Raw genomic sequence first — 7,021 nt, 5'->3', positions numbered from 1 at the left:
ATGACCTGAGCCGAAGTCAGACGCTTAACCGACTCAGCCACCCGGGTGCCTAAATGAATAGTATTTTTATTTTATTTTATTTTATTTTATTTTATTTTATTTTATTTTATTTTTTAATGTTTTATTTATTTCTAGGTGAGAGACAGAGACAGTGTGAGCAGTGGAGGGTCAGAGAGAGAGGGAGTCACAGACTCTGAAACAGGCTCCAGGCTCTGAGCTGTCAGCACAGAGCCCTATGCGGGGCTCGAACCCACGAACCGTGAGATCATGACCTGAGCCGAAGTCGGACGCTTAACCGACTGAGCCACCCAGGCGCCCCATGAATAGTATTTTTTAAAAGCAAGTCTGCAGCACTTTGACATCCCCACTAAGAGGTCATGTCCATGTCTCCTCCCCTTGAACCTGGACTGATCTTTGTAACTTGCTTGTAGCCAACAGGATGAGACGGATGAGGTCAGATGTCTTGGGCTGGGTCAGAGGAGGCCACGCAGCCCCTGCCAGGTTCTCTGGGGACACTCGCTCTGAGGCCAGAGAAGGCAAGGGTCTGTCCACCCTCAACACCACACTGCCAGCCACGTGCGTGGCCAGCCTGGCCGTGTGACTGCATGAGAGCCCCTAAGAAACGTCCGGCTGAGCCCTTCCTTCCCCGGTTCCGGAAGCTCAAAAACGTGACCAAAAAAAGAGGCTTGCCCTGCGCTCCTGACGGACGGCTCGCGATGTCCCCCGGAGGGGCGCCCGGTGGGCTCCGTCGGAGCGTGCGATTCCCGGTCATCAGTGCCAGCCCCACGCTGGGTGTGGAGCCCACTTAAAAAAAACAGGAACTAGAACAAATAATATGGGAGAAACAGGCTATGTGGAAAACAAGGGGGAATTCCCCACCTCACACCGTGTACAAAGGGAAACCTAAACGCAGAGGCTAAACCTGCGGCTCATCGCAGGCCTCGCACGACAGAGCCTCCTAGACTCCGAAATACCAAGTCATCAGGCGTGAAACTGATGGAGCGAAGGGTCGGCCGCGCGAAGGGTCCAGCAGAGCAGGTCAGCACGCAGGCGCCGGGCTAACAGGCGGCGTCTGCCAGGCCTGAAGGTGGCGAGGGCTTCGTAGGCGTCCATACAGGAGACCACTGGAGGTCAGCGTGGAGACGACGAGGCCTAACGAAAAGTGGACAGGAGACCCGAACCTGGGAGACGGCGAAGGGCGGGCGGTGGAGACCCGAACCTGGGAGACGGCGAAGGGCGGGGGGCTCCTCCCTCCAGAGGACTCCGGCCGGAACAAGTCCACACCCACCGGAAAAGCCAAAGTCTGATAACTGCCTTGTTCAAGTCCTTGCCAGGAAGTCAGGAGGGGAGGCCCCAGCCTGGCCGCGGCATCTCCCGGGCAGCCACCCGGCAGCGGGCGGCGGAGGCCAGTGGGGTCCCACTTGGCCCAGGGGTGGGCACTCCAGGCCGCCAGCTGACGGCCCACCACGTCATCCGATGCGGTCCCACAGGCCGCCGGTGCGGAGGCCACGGGGCAGCGCGGCACAAGGGTCACCAAACGGAATCCCGCCCCCGACAGCCGCCAGCCTGCTCCCCGGGCCTCGGTTCTCCCCTCTGACGTGGTGGGAGGTAGACGCTGGTGTCCCCGGCAAGTGAGGGTGAAGTGGGATCATCTGTGCCGAGTGCTTGCTGGCTCTGTGCGGCTCTCCTGGGACCAAGCAGAGGGGTGAGTGTGGCCCGTGCACACGGAACCCACAGAACTGTGCTGTCCGTCCCCCTCTTCCCTCCCCCTGCAGGGACACCCCTGCCCCCCCACGCTGGTCCTCTGCCCCCATTCCCGATGGCCATGGGGACAGGCTGTGCCCCGGGCCTCCTGCGGGCAGGATCCCGGCGGGTCTCTGGCCCACACAGTATGTCTGTCCCCGCACACTTCCCCCTCCCCGCTCGACTTCTTCACCCCTTCCTCTGCCATCTCCCGGGACACCCAGGCATTGCCACTTCACTGAGCTGACCATCGCTTGTCGGAGCCCCTGAGAGCCACTCTGGTGGCACGTGCGTCCCATCCCCTGGATCCTGGCCGGGATGTTGACCCCACACCAAGAAAGAGCCCCAGGTCAATGCTTTTTGCCACCCAGGCCGGTCCCTGGAGCGAGGCCCAAGGTCATGCCCTGCATCCTGCAGCAGCCCTGCTCCAGGGCCTCTGGGTCCCCCCGGGCCTGACCTCCCGGCTGGGGTGTAGCACCGGCTCAGGTCCAGCAGGAGGAAGACCAGACGCCTCCCAGGGGGCCCTTGTGGTGGTGGGGGGGCCTCTGCCGGGTCCACACCAGGAGCGCCAGCTCTCAGGAGGGAAGCTTCTGTGAGCTGCATGTGCCAGGGCTCGGGGGTCCACAGAGCCACACCCAGTGTCCCCTCCATGTTTGGGGTCCCAGGCCCTCCCACCCAGGCCCTGACTCTGAAGAACAGGGGCGCCTTGGCCGACCAGCCCCGCAGCTCTGAGCGCTAGGCTCCAACAGGTAGTCCCGGGTCTGCCTTCCCTGCAGCCGGGCCTCCCTGTGAGCCCTGCGCCCCCCGCCCCCCCCGCCTCCTCCCACGACCCCTGCTGCGCCACAACTCAGTCTGAGTCCCATGAAGGAAGCTGCTGGGGTGTGAGCGTCCAGCACTCGGGCGTGGCCCCAAGGAGCTCAGGAGGCCTGGCGGGTCCTTGACCCCGAGGCGCCCTCAGGGAAGGCCTATCTGTCCAGAACGGAGGCGGGCTGGGTGCGGGGACCGCCGTGGTGTGGCCCCGGGCTACTGCGGCGCCCTCTCTGGCTTCAGTGGGGGCGACGGGACCCCAGGCCGTGGAGGCCATGCAGCAGACCCCTGTCAGCGGCAGGTGGGCCCCTGGACCACCCCCTGCAGAGGAGCTCCGAGCGGAGCCGGGCCGCCTGCTGGAGCCGTGCTGGCTGCGGAGAGGCGGCACTGGGTGTGCCAGCCGGAAGCCTGGCATAACCCCAGGGCCAGGGCCCCCAGCCCACAGGGGGTGGCGTCCTCCCAAGGAGGCCTCACACGGCCCAGGGGTGCCCTCCTTCTTCCCAGCTCTCTACCAGCGACTGCGCCGAAGGAAGGAGGCACCCCTCACATGTCAGAAGATGTCAGAGGTCCACTCAGCCGCCGCCAGCCCCCGGGGACCACAGCTGCCCCCCGGCCCCCTGCAAACTGCGGGCAGGCGCGGCCCCTCCCCGGTGGTCTGTGGACCCAGTTCTCAGTGCACGACTGGAAAAGACGGGCGGCAGCTGGCAGAATGCCCACAGGGGCTCTGCCCACAGGGCCAGGCCGTGGGGTGGGGGCTGGGCGCTAAGCAGAGGCCCCTGCACCCTCCCCTCCTGGCCAAGGCGGAGAACCACAGCAGGACCCGGGGCATCCCCGGGGCGGGACCCCATCCCCGGGGCGGGACCCCATCCCTGGGGGAGGACCCCGTCCCTGGGGGAGCTGTAGAGATGGGTGCCTCCACCAGGCACAAAGGACCAGGGTGGGGGTGCCTGTTGGGCCCCATTTAACTGGCTGCATGGTCTGTGCAGAAGTGACGGTCCCAGGGTCCCGGAGATTTTCGTGACTGATGACCGGGCGTCTGTGCCTGCAGCTGCTCGTCCAGATGTGGGGTCCTTGCGGGAGCAAATCGACCCAGCCCTTGACCCTTGATGTGCAGCCGTTGACCCGGCTCACGCGTTCTCTCCAGCCCGTCGGCCAGGAAGCAGTTTGCTTTTACCTGAGAGGCCAGAGGCACCTGCACAGGCCGCGTCTCCATCCTGCGCTTTGAGCTGGACCGCCCTGACGCCCCGGGACGCGCCGCGTGGTCGCCGCCATCCCGCTGACTGACTGGTGGGGGTGGGGGAGCCGGATGCCTGGATAAGACGCTCGGACGCGGAGGTGGGGGTGAGCCCCGCAGCACGTGGGACCAGCGCTCATCTGGCCCGGGTGTCACCTGCTCCGCAGCCACCCTGCCGACTGCGGCCACCATGCTTCGTGTGTGCCTGCCCCGGAAAGGCGCAGTGACCGCTTGCTGCCCAGTGTGTGGTTTCCTGGCAGGGGCTCTGGTCCCTTTAGGGGGGAGGGTGTCAGGACACTTTGGCTACAGTGTGGAGACCCTTCCCCCGGGGACTGGCCTCTCCTTAGTCGGTGGTTACACCTGGACAATGTCTCAGGCCCAGACGCTGCTCAAGACACCCCGGCCATTACCGGGGGGGCCGCCGGGCCTCCAGACCACCCACCCCGGATTCATCTTGACTGCACGGGCTGATCCACCCCGCTGTCCCCTGGGGCCCCCGTGTTCTGACGGCCTCTCCAGAGCTCTCTGTCAGCGCCTTCCGCCCCCAAACTTGCCCATCACTGTGAGTCGCTCCTGCCTCATCTACGGCTAATGAGGTTGCCACCTGGTCTGTTATTTTGGGGTCCAGGACCCCACTTCTGCCAAGGTCTCTCCCACCGACAGCCTGGAGCTCTGGTGGGAGTCCGAGACGGGGCGAGCACGCGGGGTACTACCAGGGAGGCTCTGGCACGTGACGCCCGTGGGGGCGATGCACGTAGGGGTGGTTGAGGCGGGAGCGGGGCGCTAACAGGGTCTCTGCAAAGGCTCTGCCAGGAGCGCTGAGGCTGGGGGGCCCCGCAGCCCCCTCCCCACCCAGGCAAGGGCCCTTTGTATCCCTCAGGAACTCATGTCTGGGTGTGGCTCCTCGGGCGGGGTGGGACCTTGGGGACGCGGCTCTCTGGGGCCAAGGTCAGGTGCCCAGGGTGGAAGCTAGTCTGGGCGGCACACACGGCAGCCCCCCTGCCCACTGGGCTGTGGCAGGGTGCCGTTCCCCTGGGTTCCACCCCCCCCACATGACCTCGTGCATGCCAGCACGTGGCTGCCTCAGTGGGGTGTTTCCATAAACGGGGGTCTTCCAACAAACCCCAAACCCTAAACGGCATTTAACTACAGGAGCATCTCCTCACGATCGTCACTCCTTTGGAGGCAAACATTGAGCACCTGTTGTGTACCAGCCACACTGGGGCTGGGGAGGGGCAGGGGTATGGCTGGGGCGGGGTCCTGATGGCCTGGGAGCGGCTGTGGGCTCTGAGGGGTCACCCCTAGGCAGCAGGGAAGCTGGGGGGGGGGGACAGCCCTCCTGGACCAGGGCCCCTGGAGGATGGGGCAGGGACGCTGAGACCCAGTAACCAGCTGTCAGCCACCTGTGGCTGCCCCCACCCAGGGCGTAGATCCAGACGAGGACCCGCGGGGTGGACTGCCGTGTGCAGCTGGGTGCATATCCTGTGTCCAGGGCTCCAGGCCATGGCTCTGAGTACTGCTTCCTCAGTGCTCATGCTAGTTTTGGCCTCTGCTGCCTCCTCCTCCTCCAGGAAGCCCTCTGTGATTGCATTTTCCAGGAGCCCCTCCTGCCACTCCCCCTTAATCTCTCTTCCCAGGGAGTCACTCCCTCAGGTGGGTTTTTGTTTTGTTTCTAATCACTTTGCTGATCTGGTTGTCTCTCCCCTCACTGGACTCCTGGCTCTGCGAGCACAGAGCAGTTCCAGCACTCAGAGCTGCCCCGGGGCATGAGGGGCGCACAGTCACTGTTGACCCTGGGCTCCGTACACATGTCTCCCTTTGTCAGGAAGCCCTCTGCCTCTGCCACCTGACCAGCTCTGGCCTGCCTCCTCCAGGAAGCCCTCCCAATGCCTCCTGGCCCTGGGAGCCCTGCCCACCCTCTTGGCTCATTCTGAGTCTCCACTCTGGCTGCGGAGTCTGGGGACCGGCCCGGCTTTTGCCTCTGGGTCGGGGTCAGGCATGGGCGCTCCCTCCCGCAGGGACAGCACCCGGGGCTGCCTGGACCAGCTGCAGCCCTCTCAGGGGCGGCCAGCCAGGGAAGGATGGGCCTTCTGTGGCCCCTCACGGGCCCCCAGGGCCCAGCGCGGGCCCGGCCCAGGACACGTGTTCGGCAGAAGTTTCCAGAAAGGAAGAAGAGCGAGAGGGAGGGAGGGGTTCCTCCCAAACCAGCAGCCTCCCTGATGGTGGTGGTTTGTCTACGAGACACAAGAAATCTCTGGAAGATCAACATGGTCACCGGCCCTCCACCTCCCCGTGTCCGGGTGTGGGGGGGCCCAGAGACCCTGACGGGGGCACCTGCCGCCGGGCTCTGGGGGGATTCGGGCCAAGCGGCGTGACTAGCGCTCAGCCTGTGCAGCCTGTGGAGCCCCGAGGTCCCACCTCTTCCCCACAAGGCTCAGTGACCATCAGTTGCCGAAAGTTAAGGGATCTGCACAGACCAGATGTTTGCGTCCCCCAAACCCCTAACCCTAACCCCCCCCACGGGATGGCGCCAGCAGGGGGGCCTTTGGGAGGGGATGAGGTCACATGAGGTCATGTGGGTGGGGCCCCGAGACGGCACCGGTGTCCTCACAGAAGAGGGGTGTCTCTGTCCTCCATGTGAGGACACGGCGAGAAGGCGGCCGTCTGCAGCCCATAACCTTGACCTCAGACTTCCAGCCTCCAGACCCGTGAGAGTGAAATGTCCGCCGTGTAAGGCCCCAGCCCGCTGGCTTGGGCGAGGGCGGCCCGAGCAAATGACGTAGGCTTTGTGGCGGTTCATTTTATGTGCTCACCTGGCGAGGCGGGGTGCACACCTGCTCAGTCCAACACCAGGCTGGAGGCCACGCTGAAGGTATTTTTAGGTGACATGGACAATTCAAATCAGTGGACGTTGAGGGAAGCAGTTTTCCCCGACATAAGCTGCGTGGGCCGCGTCCAACCGGTTGAAGACCTTAAAGACAGACTTCCTCTGTGGAAAAGGGAATCCTGCTCCCCCCCCCACTCCCCCCCACCCCCACCCCCCCACTCTCCCTTTCCTTCCCCTACCCCCAGCCCCACCCCCACCCTCACCCCCGCCCCCGCCTCCTGCACCTGCTGGGGGCTCTGTACCTCCAGACGACCTTGAGCACTGCAGGGTCTGCCATGGTGACCTGGGGGCGCTGCCCCTCTAGCCTGGTCATTCCAGTGCGTGTTGAGAGCACCAGGCAGTCGTCACCT

This window comes from Hyaena hyaena, unplaced genomic scaffold (assembly GCF_003009895.1).
Source record: "Hyaena hyaena isolate Hyena2069 unplaced genomic scaffold, ASM300989v1 scaffold_1827, whole genome shotgun sequence".
NCBI lineage: Eukaryota > Metazoa > Chordata > Mammalia > Carnivora > Hyaenidae > Hyaena > Hyaena hyaena.
Note: the sequence above shows the minus strand (reverse complement) of the source record.